The sequence below is a fragment of the Numida meleagris genome, chromosome 13 (assembly GCF_002078875.1).
Source record: "Numida meleagris isolate 19003 breed g44 Domestic line chromosome 13, NumMel1.0, whole genome shotgun sequence".
In the NCBI taxonomy this organism is placed as follows: Eukaryota; Metazoa; Chordata; class Aves; order Galliformes; family Numididae; genus Numida; species Numida meleagris.
The window spans coordinates 4,643,991-4,665,765 of record NC_034421.1 but is presented as its reverse complement, the minus strand read 5'-3'; the positions used below and the strand labels follow the sequence as shown (position 1 = coordinate 4,665,765).

At 49.6% G+C, this 21,775-nt stretch overlaps 1 long non-coding RNA gene across 1 annotated transcript; it reads left to right on the top strand.

Moving 5' to 3' along the window:
• On the top strand, positions 456 to 3,281 carry LOC110406137. Its single transcript, XR_002443289.1, has 2 exons — positions 456 to 496; positions 1,713 to 3,281. It is a non-coding gene; the product is annotated as an uncharacterized LOC110406137 (long non-coding RNA).

Below are 21,775 nucleotides of genomic sequence, written 5' to 3'. Positions count from 1 at the left end.
GGATGGGGTGTCTGCTGTGAGTCGCTGCGTGGGGAGCTGGCTGAGCTGCAAGCACCCGGGGGTGGGATTTGGGACTGCCAGGATCCGTGCTGGCCACAGACTTGCTGTGGCCTGGCTGCAGATCAGAGTACAGATCCCAAACCGCCCTGAAATTCACTACAAAGTCTGCCCAGGGACTCCTTGCTCAGCTCCAGTGCCCAGCTGAACCACAGCAAACTTGGTGGGCACCAGTTAGTGGCTTTGCAGAGGTGTCAAGGTGTATGGGAACTGCTGAGTCATGGCCTGAACCACTGATTGAGCACCTGGAGGAAAGACCCACTCAGCCCTGGGAGCACAGGTGAAGGCAATTCACCTGTGCAACCAGAAGGGGGTGGAGCCAGGCTCCACCCCTCTTCAGCCCCATTTAAGGGCTGACTGCCCCTGAGGAAGGATCTCTTCTTGGAGATCCCTCCTTGGGGGGAGCCTTTCCTTGCGAGCCCAAAATCTTCCAATCCAGGTGAGTGCTGTGTTTTCCTTCCATCTTTTGTAATGCTATTTCCATCGCGTTAGTCCTTCTGATTGCTACACAAGGCAACTGGAGGACCCCTTTGTCTAAGCTCTCGGCTCAGACACTGCTTGAGATCACTGCTGCTGTGACCTCCTTGGAGACAAGGACCATCTTATGTCCCTGTTGTAGCCGTGCACCTCTAAAACAAGCCCTGAGCCTGGGAAATATGGGCATGCCAGGACCACCCTGCCTGACAGCATCCCCCCATTCCACCAACCTCCCGCCTCTCCCCTCCATGGAAATTTGCTGTTTTTCCCCTGACAACAAACCCAGGGTCTAACTGGAGCTGCCCTGCAGCGCTTCAGCCTCCCAGCATCAATCCATCTCCCGAGCTCAGTGTCACGAGTGCATCATGGAAAACAGTATTGATCCAGCAAGGTGGTGACTTAATTTGAGGGCTCTAATGAGGCAGTGATTTAACCTTATTACGCAAAGGTAAGGCGCCCTGTGCCGGGGGGAGCCTGATGCTGCTGCTGCCCAACTCCTCGTGCAGGAAGGTGCCTCCAAGGGCATGATGGTCCTAGGGAAGGGCTGGGGCTGTTGTGTCAGCACCATGTCGTAGCCGTGGCTGGAGCATGCAGGCTCTTCATCACGCTCAGGGAGGGAGCAGAGAGGAGCTCGGATCCAGCATCAGACTTGCTCTTTAGTGCTTCCTTCCAGCTCCTGGCTTCTTCATCCCCACCTGCTTCTAGGAAGCCACTTAGTGTCGAGTTAATGCACGGTCTAAAAACAGCATGTCCTGGCTTCACGAGAGGGCTAAAAACCCAGGGGACAGTGCCCATTAGGCAGACTGGAAGTCTCCACTGACTCCTCAGCATCCTTCATCCAACCCTTTAACTCGATTTCCCCACTAATGCACCATGCTAACAGGATCACCCCCAGCCCAGATGGATTTGCCTCCCTTCCTTCAGGCCACATAGCTTCGATCCATGGACATCTCTTTGGGCCCCCAGGGCTCTCGGGATGCAGCAGGGCAGAAAGGAGGCTCCCTAGGAGCAGAGACCCAGCTGGGTCACAAAGCAGCAGAGAGGGAGGTGAGGGAGGGCAGCTGGGTGCCCTTTGCTTGTGAGCAGCTGGAGAGCTGTCCTGTGGGCTGGGGACACATCTTCAGTGGCCTGCGGCCACTCACAGTTGCAATACTTACACCAATGGCTCCGTTCTACAGACCGTCAGGATGATGACTTTCATCCTGAGCCCTCTGCTGCTGATGGCAATGATTTTCCATCCATCCTGGCCATGAGATCACAGTGTCCCTCTATCCCTCTACACCACGCTGAGCCCAGAGCTCCGATCAGGCACCAACATTCTCCGCCTCTCCAGAAGCATGTCCTGTCCTCAGCTGGGAGCAGCTGCAGCCTCCTGATAACCTTCTTTCTGTCCACAAAGGAAACAAGGCACGAGAGAACAACCCTGGGCAGCATCCCTGCTCCCACCTCTCCGAACTGAGACCTGCAGATGGTTCTCTGCTCTCTCCCTGGGAAAGCAAGACACCATGAACAGAAAACAGATGCACACATCTCCCCAGTGCAATGATCAGCAAGCAGGATGCTTCAGCAAGCAGAAGGGATTCCCTTCTCACTGCTGATAGACGCAGAACACAGGGAGTAAGCATAACTGTCCCAGCCTCCAGAGCTGTCCTGACCCCTGAAAGGGGCCTTAGCACATGCACGGTGAGTTATTGCTCTTGCCAGCTGTGGTAGGTGCCGGTGCATTTGGGACATCACGGAGCTATGCCATGCTATGAGATCCTGGTGTAACCAACCTCAGCATCCCGTGCAGGTACTGCCTCTCTGCGCTGGAAGCAACATTGCTTCCAACCCCTATTATTCTGTGATCCCACTGTTTGTACACTTGTACAGGAGTGTATTTCTGGCTCTCCTGCTCCAGGAGATGTGGGTGGTGAATGGTTCCCCAAAGGAGAAGTGCAGACTGTGCAGCCACATGTGAAGAAAAAGCACATGGAAAAAAAAAACTCCTGGAAACTGGGAAAGAATCACAGAGTAAAGGGGAGGTGAGAAAAATGCTCTGCCTTCAGCCACACAGGAAGGCATTACCTGCAGTGGACCCAGCTGTCCTACAATACCTGAGCAACTTTTCCCATGTATGTCTCATATAATTGTTGGGTTGGAAGGGATCTCAAAGGTCGTCCATCCAGTTCCAAACGTGGAGTGGGTGCCTCCCACCAGCTCAGGCTGCCCAGGGCCCACCCAGCCTGGCCTTGGGTGCTCTGCCACCTGCCACCAGGACAAGCACGGTGTCAGTGGCCCATCTCTCCAAGCAGGGACTGGAGCTACCATGCTCTCCACGGGGTAACCCCAAGCCCAGCCCATCCACCCCTGCACGCTGAAGCAGTCAGAGCTTCAGACACATTCTCCCCACGCCATCCCCTCACCGCCTCCCCGTGCAGCCTCGAGCGTCACCGTGTGCGGAGGAGAAGGGTGGGCTGGCACCGAACAGCTCTGTGTGGGCAGCTCTGCACGCCGCAGGAGGGGTGAAGCTAACGGGGATGAAACCCCAGGATCTCTCCCACGGTGACTGAATGCTTTAATGCAGTGATCATTCGTTAGCTGCAGAGGAATGCCAAACGGAAAGCATGGGGGAAGAAGGGAGTGGGGAGAAAAAGAGGTTGGAGAGCTACTGTCCGCTGCCCTTTCCCACTCTTTGACATGCAAATTGCTTTTCCCTTTCACGAAGCAGTGAAAAACCTCGACATCTTGTCAGGGATGGAGGGAACCGGCTAAGCCAGCCCCAAATTGCATGCCGCATGCTCCAGCCCATGTCACCAGCAACCCCCATTCCAAACTCAGTCAGCGCTGGGATTTCTTTGCAGCAACAGGGATTGCAAATAGGTTGCTGGGAGAGACGGATGCCAAGGGAGAAAGGTTAAAGAGACATTGCTCTCCGAGGGGAAAATGAAGGATCCAATTCAGCATTGCAGTTTCTAAAACAGTCTCATTAGATCCTGAGTGAAGTGCACACAAGCAGTTCTGCAAGGAGAAACTAAAGTCTTGAGAGGAGCAGGAGGAAGGATGAATGAACGAAAGACAGGAAGGCTGTGCAGGTTTCCATTCCTGACATTCACCTGCCCCTCTCCTACTGCCCAAGCACTTTTCTTCACCATGCACCTTTGGGAAAAGTAGGAAATGGGGGTGGGAGATTTACCACTATCGATTCTCTCAATAGATCCCGTTAAATAAAAAGAATGAGAGCAACTAGAAATTCTCAAGGCGAGAAAAAAATCCATCATTAATTGGCAGGTCCCCGGGGGGCTGAAACGGAGATGTCGAGCTGAATTCAATTACAGAGCCGGTCAGAATCAGGCAGGAGATGTGGCTTCTTTCACTGTGTCAATTAACGGGGTGACTGGGAATGATGGACTCTGTGCTCCGTGAGTCAAAGCGTGCCTCCATCCGGCACTGCCTGATGGCCCCGCAGCTCCTGCTGTGAACAGATGGGCCATGGGCAGCACAGGGCTGCCAGGAGGCATCCGTACAGCCTGGGCACTCACTGACACCGAGCCTTGTGCCCTCTGCTGAGATCGCTGTGCTCGGCAGGAAGGTGGCATCGTTAGCGGTAATTAATTTGCAGCCCCCCCTCCCCTTCCCCCGTCCTTCCCTTTTGCGTTGCCTGAGCAGAACTGTGTGCACTGCCTAGCTGCATCCCTGGGCTCCGAGCATGGCTTGCAGCTCGCTCCTGAGGTTTGGGTAAATCATCGCTGGAGCATCTGGTCAGCATCTGCCTTAGGGAACTGGGAATTAGCTAGCCTCGGTCTCCCACAACCCGTGGAAGGATTCCAGGGACTCAAGGTGCAGCATCGCATCCCACAGGTCTTCCTGAGAGGTGGAAGCACCATTTACACCAGCTGCCCTCCTGAAAGCTGGAGGGGACGAGAGCAAATAGCAGGTGCCAGCGAACAGCATAACCTCTCCCTTCCTGCCCCCACCCTGGGTATGAGTATTACCACTTTACATCCTTCGTCATTACCCTTGCAAGACCATCGCACAGCCTTGCAGAGCTGCCCTGGCCAAGCCGTTACCTCCTCCTTCCTCCTGCGCCTTGATCCTGTCCCTGCAGCCCACTTTTAGCATAGAGAGAACCAGCACTGAGAGAACATACTAAACCAGCAGCAATCTGCAGCTCGAACAACACAAAAGCAAAGCACGGGGATATGCTGAGGAACGGGTGGAGGGGAGTCATTACGCGATGCTTTCCAATGCAAAGCAGCGGACACGTGTCGGAACAAACAAGCAGGAGAAACCACGGAGAAAGGCTGCAAGGAAACTCCAGGCTCAGATGGGCAGGGCTCAGAGCACGGCCCCGCTGAACACAGGGCAGAGGTGTGTGCCTGGCTGCAGCTTCTGCTGCCGGCTCCTGCTGGGCAGGTGGCAGGAACGTGTCCTTTGCTGCAGGGCCAGAACACAACAAAGAAACCTCCACAGCGCTGCCACATCCTCCTCCTCCGCCCTGGGAGAACCCTCCAGCCCTCCCGGTACAGCCACCTGCTCCGATCAAAGGAGCAGCACTGTGTTCCTACCCGCACCATTTTACACTTGAAAAGGATCTCTCTTTCTCCAGATCTCCCTTCAAGCACTGGAAATACCCTTTCTTCCAGTAGTTCTTGCTACTTTATTTTTCCTTTGGAAAATATTTGTGTTATTGAACAGCCTCTGTTACAACACACACAGCTGATTTCTTCCTTATTTCTCACCCCCCTGATCCCTCACACCTGACCTGGCCCCAGGGTACTGCACTTCCCCCAAAAGAAGCAAGAAAACCAAAGCCACAACGGTCAGGTTCCCCTCTGTCAGTGCAGGACTCCCAGCAATAAGGATGGGGCTGACCCTGAGCAATGCATGTGTTAGCCCAAAGCAGGAGCACCGCAAAGTCAGCAGGAACAAAGAGATGCTGTAAGGGCTCGTCTGTATACCTGTATATATCCACATAGCTGGAGTCTCCTTCCTTGCTGGTGCTGAAGCTGTGTGGCCAGTACCTGGGGAAGGAGAGCCTCTGGAGATGGGCTAATTGATGGTGAGTTGATGGATGCTGCTCATCGGTGGAAAGGGCTGAGCAGGGTGGTGTGTTGTTGGAACAACTTCTCTGAGGATTTAGGAAGTAGGAAGGAGCCAAGAAGAAAGGATCTGTGTAATGTCAGGCAAGGCCTGGAGTGGGAGGAATTCCTATTTCTCATGTTCTTGGCTTATTTACAAAAATTCCCAAAACTCCTGTAATGAATGGATGAGCAACACTTCGTTCCCTGTCCTGGAGCATGGGCCCAGCAGTAACAGCCAGCACAACCCAGCAGTGCGTGGGGACAGGAGCTTCTTTGCTCTGGCTCCAGGCATTGTCCCCAGCCCCTCCTTCCAGGCAGAGCCCATTGGACAGGGCTGAAGCTCTGGGGACCACAGCTCGAGCTCTGTGATATCTCCATTGCTGTTAGATTGGAAATGAGATGTCTGGCTGTAACGCAGGGCTCTAGGAAAGAACAGGGAGTAGAAACACTGTGTTCTCCCTACCTGGAAGCTTTTGGTTTCATGAATCATTTTTCCACTCCATAGAGCATCGTCATGCTTCAAGGCACTCCCAGCATCCCTCCCCTTCTTTCCGTGCCTTCCTTAAAGCTCAGAGGGTATAGAAGTGGCCCGGAGCTGGAAGAACACAGCCCCGTCTGAGATGCTAAGAAATTCTCCTGCCCCTCTCAATAGGCTCAGAGAGGTTCCGGAGCTGAGCAGCACCACGTGCCGGAGCTGTCAGTGGGAATAAAGGAGGGGAGAAAGGCACAGGCACGTGCTGTACCCGCTGGCTCTGACTAAACCCTCAGGCTTTGTTTGCTTGGTCTCTCCAGCCCTCATAAAAGTCAAATGAGCTTTGTGCCGGAGCCGGAGGGAACAGAGAGAGCTGGGATGAGCAAGGCAGAGCAGGCCGTCATCTCCTGCCTGCATCCATCTATGGGCCCAGGGGAGCCCTTCCAGTCCTCTTACAGGAACTGGCTTGGGGCTCCTGCAGTTTTTCCCCTCTATGGCCATAAAAAGGCAGCCAGAATGGAGAGGTTCTGGAGAGAGGTGAACTTCTGAATGTCCCAGCTTGAAGCTGAGCAGGGTCCGACATCCTCACCATTCCCTTCAGCCCCTGCTCCCCACCTCCCTCCAGTATGGCAGGCACAACCAAAGGACGCTGAGATGAGGAATTCTGGGGCAGGCGGCTTAAACCCCCAGAACTGTCCATCCACTCTGGGAACTGCAGCAGAAGTAGCAGGAGCAGCCATTTCCCCCCTCAGGAGGAAAAGAAAGAGAGGGACATGCTTAGCAGGGAGGTGTAAAGGAAAACCCTACTTTACAAAATCCTATTTTACAAGGCCCAGCTTGTCCTGCTTGCCCCAGGATTGCCACGCACACACAGTGCCTGGTGGGTACAACCGAGCGGTCGCTGCCCCTTTGGGTATTTGAATGCTGGGAGACAGCTCCCAGGTAACACATGGGGCCTTTTATTTGAAAATGGCTCTCCTTTTATTATTATCTTTCCTCCCACTGCAAGAGGCAAAGAGAAAAGAGACAGGGAGAGGGAGCATCGTTTGACAAGCTGGAAACTTTTCGGGGGGAGGGGGGGTGGAAATGAATAAGTGGGGGAAAAAAAAGAATTAAAAGTACAAGTCACTGTGTGAGGAAGGAAAAACAAAGTCAAAAGGCTGAGGGCTGAGTCAGTGTGGTGCAGGGTTCGTGAGGGATACTCTTGTCTTTTGGAAATCAGTGATCCAAAGGGCTCTATGCGTAAAGTTATTGACTGACTGCATTATACTCACTTATCCCCCATTAGGCAGCAGGCTTTGGTTGGATCCCAAGCAGCCTGGAATGAGAGTAACTCTACTCTGCTCTTCTAGAAAGGTTTCCACCTCCAGGGAATCCAAAGTATTCCATCAGCCCCTGGGCTGGAGGCAGTGGGACAGGAGATGGGGGATGGAGAAGAACCCTTCTACAGCTCACATCCATAGGATCTCTATTATGTGAGCAGAGCAGGAAGGGTTTGCCTTCCAAGGATAGAATATACTTAGCCTATCCCAGAACAAGTAGCAATTCCCTTCCCACTAAACTTCTCCCAGTTTGGCTTCACATAAATCTTCTTCTCTCCCCCTGTCCAAGTCCTGGCTCTGTCCCAGGGAGATGCACAAGAACCAAAGGCTCTCCTGGTCTGAAGGGCTGAGGGTGTCTGGGTCTCAGCAGAGCTGCAGGAAATTCTCTCTGGTAGAGCTGACTGCAAAGTTTTTGTTCCTTTCTGCCCCCACTTTGGTTTCCCACCCCCTCAGCTGTGCTGATGCAACTGCTTGTGGATCTGTGGGGAAATCAGATCACATAAATGATCTTATTTAATATATGTATATGTACCTTTTTAAAATACCTTCACTTGCATCATTTCAGCAGAACTGATTCCTCGCAGCCCCCAGTCCCAGAGCAGCACAAAGTTTGGAGAAGAGATGGAAAGAAGCTCCCAGAGGTGAGAAGGAAAAGGGAGAGGGCATCAGGGTCCTACCACCACCTCCTGCTGCCCCGAGGCTCTGCTATGGGGCCACACATGCTGCATTACCCCAGTGACCCTGCAAGCCAAGCCAGCTCCATCCAGATGTCCCTGCAGCTGGTGTAGGGGATCCACACACTCTCTTGCTGTAGAGTTGCTTTGTTTTATGTCCCAGGCCTCTCTATCTTGTGCCAGTTGACTTCCAGCACAGCAAAGCTGCTTTGTGATGGATCCACTAAAACTGCTGCTTCTCATGAAGCTCAGGAATGGGACTGCTCTGAAGCACAAGGAAATTGCAGCTCCCTCCAGGGGAAACTGAGTCATTAGAAAGCACAGGGCTTCTAACTCAGCCTAGACCTGGAGCTGGGAGCTGAGATGATTGTGTTTGCTATGTTGGAAATAGCTGTGTCCCAACTCCAACTGCTCAAACAAGGATCTGCCAAACTTGTCTGCATATCTCCTGCACCTTGTAAACAGTGCATCTGAGAAGCACCTTTTTTATGGGCCTGACACAGGGTATGACTTAACCAGCTGTGACAGGAGAGATCCTATTTTTAGAAGGAACTCATCCTCTTGTTCAATGTAAAGTTTGGGAAAAAGTTTAAAAAATGAAACAGAAGTGACCCCTGAGTTTCTACATCCAGTAATGGAAATTTCAGCTGCTTACCTGCCCAGGATGGGCAGCATTTTGTTGTTTCCTCAATGTCACCCAGAAGCCTGCATTACAGATCAGCTTCCCCCATTGGAACCTCTTTCTCTACTTGGTGCTCCTGGAGCATTTCAAGTCTGGATCCCCTGCCCCAAAAAGTTCAACCCAGGCTTTAGAATCACAGAATCCTTTAGGCTGGAAAAGACCTCTCAGATCACCAAGTCCAACCCCAACCCATCCCATCACGACAACAAACCATGTCCCTCAGTGCCACATCTCCATATTTCTTGAACACTTCCAGGGCCTGTGACCCCAACACCTCCCTGAGCAGCCTGTGCTAATAAAGACCTTGGCAGAGGTCTGCAAGATAGTCCTTTGTTTTTTTTTCACCAGTGGGTTTTTCTACCATCTCTAGGGCTGGCCACACATTGGGCCACCATTTGGCCATCACCTTTTCAAAGATCTATAGTCAACTCCTACCAGAAACCACCCAAGCTGCATTGCTCTGCGTTGAGCCATGCTGGCAGGCAGCACGCGTGCCAGGCATTTCCAGCTCCAGGTGGCTACGATGAGTCAGAGCCGGTCACCTTTTTCCCTGCGGTGCAATTGTACCAGGCCCTGACAGCATCAGCTGGCTTTTATCACCACTCCCCATCAGAGCTGTCAGTCCTGAAGACAATGGAAGGTGTGTGGAGGGGGAGGAATTGAGCATCTCCGTGCTCCGCTGGCTCCCCAGGATGATGCCAAAGTGGCGAACGAAGAGTTTTGACGAGCAGCCTGCTGCCGCAGGAGGATTAGCGAGGACGTCAGTGAGCGTGGCAGCACTGAAATTAAAAAGCAAGAGTTGCTGAGCTTCTCTGCTCCTGTTTTGAAGGGAAGGGCTTGGCTGAGGGTGGTGAGAGCTCTGCAGGGCAGGCAGGTGCTGGAAGCGTGCTCTGTGTACATGGGAACACCTGAGGGACATGGAGGGACAGCACTGCCGCTGTTTGGGTCCCCTGAACTGTGTGAAGTCACCCGTTTGGGGTAGGAGAAGCTCTTCTCCAGCTCACATGTTGCTGTGGCAGTGACAAAGAGAAGGAAGGAAAAGCGACGTGCAAAGCACAGCCCAGAGACATTTAGAGAACAAACAGAACACACGAGTGAATGAGAAGATCGAACGTTGCCAGCTGCACTCTCTCAGGGGGTGGCTGTGCCTCCCTCCGGCATATCACGGCTTCTCTGTCCCCCAGGCTTGCTGGGGACAGCACCCACAGGCGTCCTTCTGCAGGCGCCCACGGGCTGCTCAGCTCCCCCCTTCCCATCCCTCCCCAGCATGATGCCAATGGAAATGCCAGCAGCATCCAGTGGGCAGTGCCCAGGGTCTCTTTGCATTCAGCTCTGCCTCATTTCACTGCTTCTTTTGTTCATTTATCCATTGCCTCTCAGCAGGCTTGCACCTGTTGTCTCCATCTTGCACTGACCACCAAAGATCTCCGGTGCAGGGAGCAGCATTTCGTTGTTTGTGCAGCACGTAGAACAAGGACTTCGATGCTTTCTAGGTTCTGTATTCATTCCCCTTAAACCAGAGGTAGGGAACAGTCACTGTGTTGATTATTTTCCGGATTACAGATGCCTGGTTCAAGGCAATGTGATTTGACAAAGGGCTCGTGAAATCTGTGGGCACTGTCTGAGCAGGGTCTGCTCCTCCTGGATCTCAAACCAGTGCCTGAAGCAAGAGCCCAGCCCTCCCTCCAGCACACAATTGTGACAGTCTGTTTCCTTAAAGTGCACAGTGCTGAGGCATTATGCAAAATAAATTGGCTCGGTCTGTGCAGGACCGGGTACAATGGGTTTCTAAATTAAATCCTTCTAAATGGAAATGGTAAGACAGGTGTGAAAGGAGATACCTACAGGCTGGAAAGCTTCATCAGAAATGAACATTGCTGAACAGGTCAGATAGAGTCATTTTGGCAAGAATAGCATTGTGTGGCTGCAAAACAGCAAGAAAATGGCTGTTGCCTTGATGCTCCCCAGCAAGCTGCTGTGCCCGTGTTACAGATGTACTCTTGCACTGTGTCACGACATTCCCGTGGCCCTGCTGCAGTGACAGAAGAAGGTCCTGTATGGTCACAGCATAGGACTTTCCATCCAGCCCCGCCAGGTGATGGCATTTCATTTCCACAGTGTTCCTCTGGAAGTGACACACGGAGGAAAGAACGTGTCCAGCATCAGGGCAAAAGCCATGCAATCAGCAGAAAGGGAGGAAGTTTAAAAATTAATCAGGTTTAAAGTGCTGTCAATTTTTTCCTCCTCTCTCCCTGTACAGACACGCAGCTATCACCAGAGATTAAAACTGATTGACTGACCAGGTCAGGGTAGAGAACATGGGATAATAAGGCAGTTTCCCAGTAATTGGCATAGACTGAGAAAAATCCTCGTGCCAAGCATCCTGTGAAATGAAAAGGCACCGTGCATTCATCATCTGTTGGGGCCAGAGGAACTGAGCACAAACTCAGCTCAGGGCAGATAGAACACAGCCTGCCCTCCCCTTGGTAGGACTGTGCAAACCAAACCTGCCCAGCTTCCAAGGCACGGCTCAGACGCTCCTAGAAAACAATTCACAGATCTCTCTCTCCCTCCACCCCTCCTCCTCTGCAGCTAGTTCCTGTTCCCTCGCTATGAAAAGTTTGGTTGTCTTCTCCTTTTTCTGGCTGAATCTTTCCACAGCAGTTAGCTGCCATGGTGATAGAAGTTACAGAAATTAGTAAGAAGAAGACTCATAATTAACAATTGACTGACAGTCCCATCTGACCTGAGACAGTAGATGAAAGCTGCCTCCCACTTCAATCTGCTTGCCACAAAACAGCCAGGAACACACAGATTTGCTAGCCAAGGTGGTTTGGCTACTTGGCTGTATTCCCACCGTGGCTGTCCTCAGCTGATTTGGTGCTCAGAGCACCAGTGAGGATGTGTCACCATTGCCCTCTTCTGGATCCACAATCCCATCCGCTCCAAAGTTTGGGAGATGTCACCGTTGTGCAATGACAACGCACGGGGACTCCGAGGGGACAGCTCTGCAGGTCACTGCTGGTGCCTCATGCAGGTGCTTGGCAGGACTTCATCCAAAGGTCTCAAAGTTCTCCTGCATTTCGCCTTCCAGCATGGTGACCACACAGCTGTGTGGATTCACAGCAGCCAGTGGATTCAAAAGGATGGTGAAGGCAGAACTTTGACACTTAACCACCAAATGTATCCCTAACTCAAGATCTTCATGAGTGTGTACATTGATAGCCAAAATGCTGGTGGTTCCAAACCTCCAGGAAACACGGACATGTCAGGCTCAAATGGAAGGAGATGTGTGCTTAAGCTGAAGGACTCCTGGCCACAGGACTCTGCAGAAGCCAAAAATGTGTATACATTTAGGGGAGTCTGGGAAACTTTGTGGAAGAGAAATCCACGGAGAGTTACTAATTACATTGAACTTTAACCATTTACATAAGCTATGCTTCCAAACGAAATGAATATTTATGGAAGAAGAGTATTCCTGGTCCTTCCTGGGCACTTGCCATTGGGCTACATCTGACAGGATACTAAATCAGATGGCCCTTTGCTGACCCTGTATGAGTACACTCCTGTTTTTATGAATATGGAAAAGCACACAGATCTAATCAGGGGTCAGGTCCTGAGCTGCTGCTCCCAGGTCTTTTCAGCTTGAGGCAGGCAGAGACTCGGTAATTGCTCAGCAGCACACTTGGGGCCTGGCCCACCGTCAGGCTCTTGAGATCTGGTGTTTTCGTAATGCACAATATTATGCAGACACTGCCCTGCTTTATATGGGGAAAAAAATTAGCCAGACCCAATGAAGCATGCTACTTGTGGACTGAGCAAGGGAAACTTCCACATTCTGCTGGAACGTATTTCTTCCCTTGTCTGGAGTACTTGCAATACAGCAACACAGAGCACCACAACTAATTGATACCAGAATTTTGGATGTTGTCAATATTCAAACACTGAAAGTAGGCAAAAATCAGGGTACAGAGCTAAGGATCTTCAGCAGCTTGACAAAGCTCTGTAACGGACTTAAGAGTCAAGAGCATGGGTTCTACAGGGACATGGTAGGAGGACAGGTACATCTCCTAGCCAAGGACACAGGGGATATAGTGGGCGTGGTGGTGGTGGGTTGGTGGCTGGACTTGATGATCTTAGAGGCCTTTTCCAACCTTTAAGATTCTCCGATTCTATGAAAGGTGGCACACAGACTTCTTAGTTCAAGGGATGGCTCGGAAGGTTCTGAGGTGTCATTGATTCTGATCCAGCACACTGAGACTATTCAGAAAAGTAAGAATGGAAAGCAAAGTATCCAATTCCAATGTGGCCAGCCCCAGCTGAAGCCTTAAGTCTGAACAGTGGGTTAGAAGGAGCCAAGCTCACAGCTGGGATATCCCGATGTCATCTCCAGTGTGTCTCTGCCAAATGAAGACTCGGAGGCTGTACTGCAGAGCCCTGGGGAGGAGCCTGCAGGACGGAGATTTCTGACAGTTTTTAAGTAACAGGACACTGCACAGGCAGCACACAGCATGCATGAAAGACCTTTAGGGTCTGCAGGACAGAGTGGGTGCCTGGTGGTTAGATCAAGGATTACACTGGACAAAAAACACGCCCTTTTCCAGTTTCCTGCTTTCCGGTGATTGCAACAGTCATTGCCTGCCCCAGCAAAACCGCATTCTCCATTCATGTTTGGGGAGCTCTTGGATAGCAGAAACTGTGCAAGTGCAGAGCATTACCTTGTCAGCATCCTGCAAGAGCACAGCAGCACCGTTTAACCTTCCCTCGAATCCGGTGGCAGGTCTCAGCGATTGGTGGCTCTCGCGTGTGTGTGACTGTGAGTCACTGAGTATTACTGATCTTCATCTTAATCTATTGTTGTAAATGACTTGGAGCTGCCTACAGACAATCCTTCAGAATGCAGAACAATGGAGAGCCTGCACATCTGAAGAAAGCCTCCTCTGCATGGCAACTTATTGCCATCGTAACCAGCATAAACAAGAGCAATTAAGACAATTTCAGAGCATCACCTCCTCCCTCTGGGGTCTTAATGAGAGCACGCTCAGAAGGGGGCTGGAACAGAAGCAGGCAAAGGCTGGGAGTTAGTTTGTGTGGGAAAGGAAGGGTAGGAGAGTTTTCGATTCACAGAACTGCTTCCTCTCCACCCCACTGCATCATGCAAAGGGCAAGGAGGGGGAGATTAAAGCAGCTCTGTGGTAGATAGAAAAGGCTTAGAGAAGCAGGGGTTTTCTGCTGCCTGGCCCTCACATCGGGTGTTAAGACCCTTCTTGGAGAGATGGACCTTTTTTCTGACATACCCAGGTAATCAGAAGGAGTCAGAACGAGTGAGTGCCATGGACATCACACCCTATACATACTCCATACTACTTACATACTCTATACTTAGAACAGAGCTCAGAGCCATTGCTCTTGGTGGAAAACAGGCTTGGATGAATGGATGGACTTTTAGAAGCAGGATGTTAAGGAAGAAACTCTTCTAAAAACAACAATTATCCCAGAAAATAAAAACAACCCTCAGCACTGTGCTGCTGGGTTAGCGTATGGGTTGCTTGCTGATGCTCCGTAAATCTTTGCTGTATGCTGGAGGTCTACAAGCATTCCGACGACTGCAAAGCTGTCAGTGGGTGGCTGTGCAGTGAGGAGAGGAGGAAACTAACTGGGAAGCTCTCCTATGAGAAAACCAACAGCGGATGAGAGCTTGTGTGTTAGAGGAGCTAATAAATACTCGGGGGAAGGAGAGGAGATGGCTCCTATCAGCTTGGTGATAACACCTCTTGTTTTGGCAATCTGGTCCCTCGCAGTGGAGAACAAATGGATGAAGCTATAAAGCAGAGCTTCCATTAAGGTTTTCATATTATCTAATACTGCAGGAGCTTTATTATTTTCAATTGACTCTTTTCACAGTAGTCAGAGGCTAGGCTCCTACATTCTAACTGTACATAAATAGCCCTGATGGAAGCATAAGAGGAGCTCAGTTAAGGTGTACCCAGTACAGCAAATGATATACCACAGACTCAACTATTTTGTGGCCAGACAGGATCGCCCATTCGGTCTGATAACCCGTACGTAAAACAGCTGCAGGATTTCATCCAGTTACTCTTGCAACAAGCTCACAAGTTCCTGTTTAATGTGTGTGGAATGACAGTCACCCATGCCCCAGGTGGATCACTAAACTTACCCCAGAGCCAAAATGGTTCTTTCCATTCTCTGCAGAGACAATCTTTTCCTTTCATCTCAAAATTTGCTATCACAGATTTGATTGTCTGCTTAAGAAGAAAAAAAAAGAAAGAAAGAAAAGAGAAAAGAACATTAACTTGCAGAAAGAAGAGAGGAGCTAAATCTGAGACCTCTTATCTGTATCTTCCTGATGCCTAAGTGCTGGATAATTGGACTTGCTGTCTGAACTATGAACACTGTTTTGCTAACCTCATGCTGTCTTCTCCTTCCTGCTTTGATAGCACATCAGAGCCCTGGTTCTTGGATCTCAGGAGATACCTGAAATCTTCTGACCTTCAATGGAGAGAGATTCTGCAGAACATTCCTACAAGCCAGCAGGAAGTAAGTGCTTTGCAAATGGAGAAATCCATTCACTCCATGGTCAGGAACAGTCCATCAGCACAGCCTCACTCTGCCAAGCAGCATGGACCAAATTTCCCTGAGCTAAGACATGTGACAGCCATAGCTCAAACCCTTTCAGCCAAAGGACTTCGTATCTTGAGGTGTGTCCTTAGAATGAATATGTGAAATAGTCACACCACTATGAATAGCAGTTCAGGAAACTGGAGCTATCTGATGTGGTCTTCCTTGTCTTGCTCTGGTTCTGGGTACACCAGGTCGGATGGGTGTGCAGAGATAGTGTCCACCTGCAATAAGTTGCATGAGAGCACAAATAGAAATAACTTTTAGAGGCTGGTGGTGTTCAGGACAAGGCAGTATTTCCCCATGGATATCTTATTTAGGTACTGCCTGGAGGGGAACTAGTGAGCACTCAGCAATTCTGAACATCAGGGTACATATTTAGGAACCTTGTTACAAATGCCTTCTAAAAAAAAAATAGCAAAAAGGCCATTTGGCAGAAAAACGGCAAGATGCGAACAGAGGAATCTGTTCCCTGCCACTGACTCACCAAGGGACATGGAGCACGTCCCCTTATTTCTCCATGACTCAAATGCTCCTTCGTAAAATAAGGCCATCGGAAAAGCGGGCGCAGCATTTCTGTAGTGCCCTGTTGGTACCTGCTGGCTTGTGCCTGCTGGGCTGAGCTGCACGGGAGGCCTCAATTCAGCAAAAGGCCTGTAGAGAGACATCAGTGCTAATTAACCAGTGCCTTATAATGTTCTGATATCTGGAAGGGCAGAGCAGCGTCATTATTGGGAGGATGATGACCATTGTTTTTCTTATTAAAAGGAGATTAGAAATAGGAAGTGGTTATAATCATCATTTTGGACACCATTCCAGTGGCATTACTCTCAACGGGGTGTCAGGATTAGAATGTAATAGCCAAGCAAATGTCATCCTACAATTCCTTTAGTGAGCCAACAAGATCCCCGCTACCTCCCTCATTTCCCAACATGGCTCAGCTCCCTCTTCCTGAGGTCCATTGTAACATGAACAAAAGCAGCCAAGTGGCATTGCTAGCATCCAAATGATGGAAGGGGACATGGAAAATCCCATCTTCTCTAGAGATGAAGACAATCTGCTTGCACTGTTCCAGAGGAGATGAGAAGAATTTCCCAGATAAATATTTATCCCTGTCCCTATCTCCTGCTCTAAGGCCAAGTGCAGTGGATTGTTCCAGCTCACCAGTATTTTCTGCTCCAGACAAGGAGGAGAGAAGCTGCCTTTGATATCCACTTGCCTTTTCCTGCACCGAAAACCAAAGGAGCACACTTTGTTTGGGAACGGCTTGCACCAGGATTCATAAAAAGCCACCGTTGACGTGACAGACCTTGTTATTGAGTTGGAGCCAAATCTTGAGGTCCTTGCCTGAAGGATCAGGAGGATTGGAACCCAGGACTGTTATTAGCCTTGACATCATCAGCTCCTGACATGGGATAGTTTTCCAGTGAACTTGCTTGAGATTGTTTAGAAATGTCAAGTGGCCGAGCCACGAGGACACAAGAACGAGGTGTCAGATTCGTCCAATTGCACAGGAGAATTTCAGTCCTCCCCTCTGCTCTCGCTGGCGATGGCAGCGCTGCTGACAACGTATGTCAGGGTTACACGGCGCTATCAGCCCTCCTCCAGCACAGCCATCGTTGTCAGCACAGTGCGTGCGTGGGCTCTCTGCTAAGCATGAGCAGCGGGGTCCCTGTGTAACCTCAGAGACCCACGATAACACTTTTTCAGCACTGATTGTGTCGTGATGGATGGAGCTCATAACAAACCTGTTGAAGGAGAGGACAGACAATGTGTCAGCTATCTGGCCTAGAGGGGCAGCAATCCCAGCTTGCTTTCTCTTCCTTCACAGAGGCAAGACTTCTGTGTTTGAATTCTGGCAGAGTGAGGACAGTGTGTTGAAACCTCTGGCCAAACTCTCCGCATTGGGTCCAGCTCCTGCATTCTCCCTCATACTTGCAGAGCACCTCAGCTCGCCAGGGTTTAACTCAACCTTCTCAACATCCTTCTCCTTTCTCTTCCGTCTTCACTGTTCTCACTGCTGCCAGCTTTCCCTGGGTATGCCCACAGCCTGCATTACACAGCGATCTTACTCCAGTGCTCATGAACTCAAATCACTGTTCTGACGCCAGTCAGGGCCTAACAAATAACCATTTATGCCTCCAAAACACCACGGAGATGCCATTATTCAGCAATACTCCCATTGTTTCATGCAGGGAAACTAACAAAAATGATAAGGGATCAGAACGCTTTCCTTACTGATCCTATATCCACCCATCTATCTTGCCATCTCTCTGCAATTTCTGTAATTCTTGAGAGCACCTCTTGTTACTGTGCTACAGGAACTCATCCAAATTCTTTAAGATCCCAAAACCAACCACGGACAGTTCACCTCCCTTTCCATTAGGGAAGACAAAAGTTTGAAATTCAAGGGGAGGGCTGCGTTCTCCCCAGCTGATTGGCTGCACGATGCCTTCTCACCCACACGTCTCGCTTGGTAACATTTCCAAATATTTTTGAGCAAGCTGAAAACAATTGTGTTGGAGGGGAAGAGAGGGCCTGCTAATACCCTATCGGTTTCACATTCTTAGGAGAGTTCCCAGCCCACCGATCTGCAGCCCTATATCAGGCAATCAACCTTCAGCTGGAAACTTTACCCTGGCTCTACCTATTGTCCAACGTTTTCCTTCCTGCCAGATGATTGGAACTGCACCAGCTGTTAATTTTACACCTGCTGTTTGTTAATATCCCTGGGTGACCTTTCCGAGCTAGCAGAGGGGATTTCTTGGTGGAGAGATGCACATACATGCATGCGGCAGCAGACAGAAAGGGAACAGGAAGGGGCCTCCTGATGAATGATGAGGGATTAAAATAGCTCTCGCTGGGGCCAATGTGGGATATTGGACAGCAGGAATGATGAAGTGGATGTTTAAAACAGATCGAGGTGTTGAGCTAAGCACGGAGGGCAAAATAGTGTTATCGGATCTCTTCCTCTTTCCAGCTCTCTCCTTGTGCCCAGAGTGCTGAGCAATGCAACCCCAGAACTCCTTACAAAAGAGGAATGTCTCCTCAAGGTGCCGAAGCAAACGTCTGGAAAGTCAGAAAACTTTTCAATTTGAGAATTAGAAAGCCATGCCTGTCCCATGGCCCTATTCATCTCCTCCTTACCTTGGTGTAACTGATCTTAATGCTATCTCTGGAAGTGATTAATCACCCCGAAGAGGGATGTGTCATTGCAGCATAAGCTGGAAAAACCATTGGCTTGGCAGGCCTGAATTCTAGCTGCTCCGAGGAAGTCGCAGGTGCTCAGATATCACCACAACCAGCTTCAATACTCTGATTAGGTTCAAGTGATCTAGCTTACATTAGAACTGCACTCTGGTTATTAAAAGTGATTTATCGGGCCAGAAGTGGATAAATGGAAAAAATGGCCATGGGCCATGGCCATGACATCTCGAGATTTCCTACAGCAACAGCTTCAGGTCTAGCTGGTACAGAGCTGCAAGGAGGGGAGTTAAACAAGTAGGAGAAAGAGATGGCACATTTCTTTCTGAGGGAACACTGAGTATGGAATAAATGTCTGAACACAGTGCTGGATGTCTGCTGAGCAGTAGGAGACGTTCGGGGACAGGCAGCATAGAAAGTCTCGCAGAGGAGAAATCTTGGCAGGATCATGATATGCCTCTCAGAAGAAAGGATGTTTCTGACTAATTGTTCTGCTATGGAGTTCTTCTGATTTCTGGTCCTGTGGCTTTCAGGTCACCACTTTCTAAGTGCTCTTGGCCAGAAACTCACCCAAATGCAGAGGCAGCTGTGACAAGCATGATGTACCGCAGGCAGTGTTGGAAGGGATCTCTCTGTCAAGTTTCTCCAAACTGGATTTGGAAACCAGCTATCTGAAAACCAAATAAATAAATAGATAGATAGATAGATAGATAGATAGATAGATAGATAGATAGATAGATAGATAACCTCCCAAAACAATACTTCAGTGAATTGAACCCAGCTTTGAAGATCAAGGATGGCAGATGAGCTTCTCTCTGCAGCCTCACAAACATCCCTCTGCATCCCTGGATCCAGCTCTGTCCTTGGCCAACTCTTTTTAGAAAAGGGTTTGTTTTTCTTGGCTGTTTTTGTTCACAGCCGCTTGGCCTAGGCAGAGTTCAGCAGCAGCTGAATGCAGCCCAGGCTCTCCCAAGTGAAAATTCTCCAGTGAAACATCTGGTTATGAGGCAAGGTCAAGCAGGCCTGGAATGGAAGAGGGCCACAGACTCTGCCGAGATGCAGCCAGCTGGGAAAAGAACAGGCTTTTCTGGGTAAGCTTGAGCATTAAGCTGAGAAAAGCAGGAGAAAAAGAGAGAAAGAAACAGACAGTGCAAAAGATCCAGGGATCAAAAGGTTGGCTCTTGTACTGGTTGGAAGTCAAGACCACCCTAGCTGCTACTTGAATTGCTGAGTCTGATTTAGAGAGAATTAAGTTGCTTTCAAACAGGCAGAAGATCTCTTCAAGTCCCTCATTTGTACATATTTACTAGTGCATGTATATGAATTTCTCTCTTTCCCACTGTCCTGGAATTGCCTTGAATATGTACTTCAAGCAGAAGACCTTCTTCCCATTCTGTTCTCTCTATTATTTACCTCTCGTGATTGTGCTAGAGCTGGAAGGATAAAGAAAGACCTGACCTGCAGTACACTGTACATCGTGATCCCCTTCTCTTTTGATCATAAGTTCTTTAGGACAAGGACCACCCAGCTGCTCTGTGTTTGTACAGCACCTAACACTACTGGTGCCCAAGTCAAGGTCTGGTTGCAATAACAGCACAAATAAGCATTGTTCATGAAAGCACAAAGGCTACTGAGAAGAAAAGAACACATGCAGGAAGCATGGAGAATGAATCCTTCCCCGCAGCCCCAGGGAGTGCTGATCTAAAATTTAGGATTTCCTTGTTTTTAAAAAGAGCCTCATTTCTTTGAACAAGAATCAGGAAAACTTCCACGTGGACCCAATGAACTACCAAGCACATAGAATACCTAGCAAGAGAGAGCTTATCGAATTGTGATTGATTGATGGACCTCTAAAAAACAGTGGGAGAAGACTGAATTCACACTATAATTTTTCTACTGCATAAAGTGACCATCTGTAGTAACAATAATCCCTATATATGATTTTCAGAGAGAAACGGGTGGAGAATAATTGTCCGAGCATGGAACCAAGAACTATTTCTGAGCAATGCTTCCCTCAGGTACCTTCAATAAATCTCTCAGCCTTTTTGTGCTTGAGCATCCTTCTCCACAAGGAGAAGGACAATAGCAGACATTCACCTACTTCACTGGGTAATGAATGATTCAGATGGCTCTCATCGACCTCTTCAAGTCCTGTACACAATATCTGATGTGCCATGCAGCAGTTCGCATCAGGCAGAAAGCTATCGTCTCTTAATGGGACTGAGTTTCAAGGGTGACGGACAGGGCAAAGCCTGTGGAAGGACCTGGACTTGGAAACTGGGGCCTTCATGCACCAGAAGGAGAGGACTTCAAATCTGAACTTGGAAGCCAAGCAAAATACCAAAAATCATTGTGCTTCTCATGTGCATAATCTGATGCCTAATTTGCATGCACCACTTGTGCATCCTAATCCCAGCTCTCCAGAGGATGTTGTCCCATCCCTGATCCTATCAGCAGATGGACTGCATCTGCTCAAACGAAAGGCACAGTTTCAACCCGCTCAGATTTTTCCCACCGAACTGTTGGATTGCAGCTGTTGGATGCAGTTGGATGCTGGCCCCTGACTCGTAAAGCCTTTGCTCTAAATGCACAGATTTTCTTTCACGAGCTTGTTACCACTTCAGTCACCCTTCGAGCTGCCTGGACACAGGCAAGCTGCAAGCCGGAGCCACTGTGCTCCAGAGAATGCAGTCAGTACTTCTGAGCACATAGAACTGCTAACGTTTGCCTGGCTCGGATCTCACATACTGTGTAAGAACTCATGCAGAATTGCCAGGCTTTAAGTCAATACGGCATGTCTGGATTGGGGCTTCACCCAAACATGTTTGAGCCTCACAGCGTAGGCCATTTCTCACTTGAACACAAGACTCCCAACTTTGAAAACTTCTTTGTAACTCTACTAAACCCAACCGTGTAACTCTGCAGCTTTCTACACCCCTCATCCTACAGGTAAGATCCAATGAGATGTTGTTCTGCCCCTCTGCTATCTGCAATAGTATTGGTGGAATAAAATGAAACCCAGTCCTGTGCTTTTCCCAGACAATCTGGGGATAACCCGAGAAGTGTATTCCAACCCCTAAATAACAATAATGAGAGCAGAGAGAAATTCCCTGAATAATGATAACAAGAGCATAAAGCATCACACCCTGCTGCCATTCCTGAGCCAAGAAGAGGGGTACTTGTGG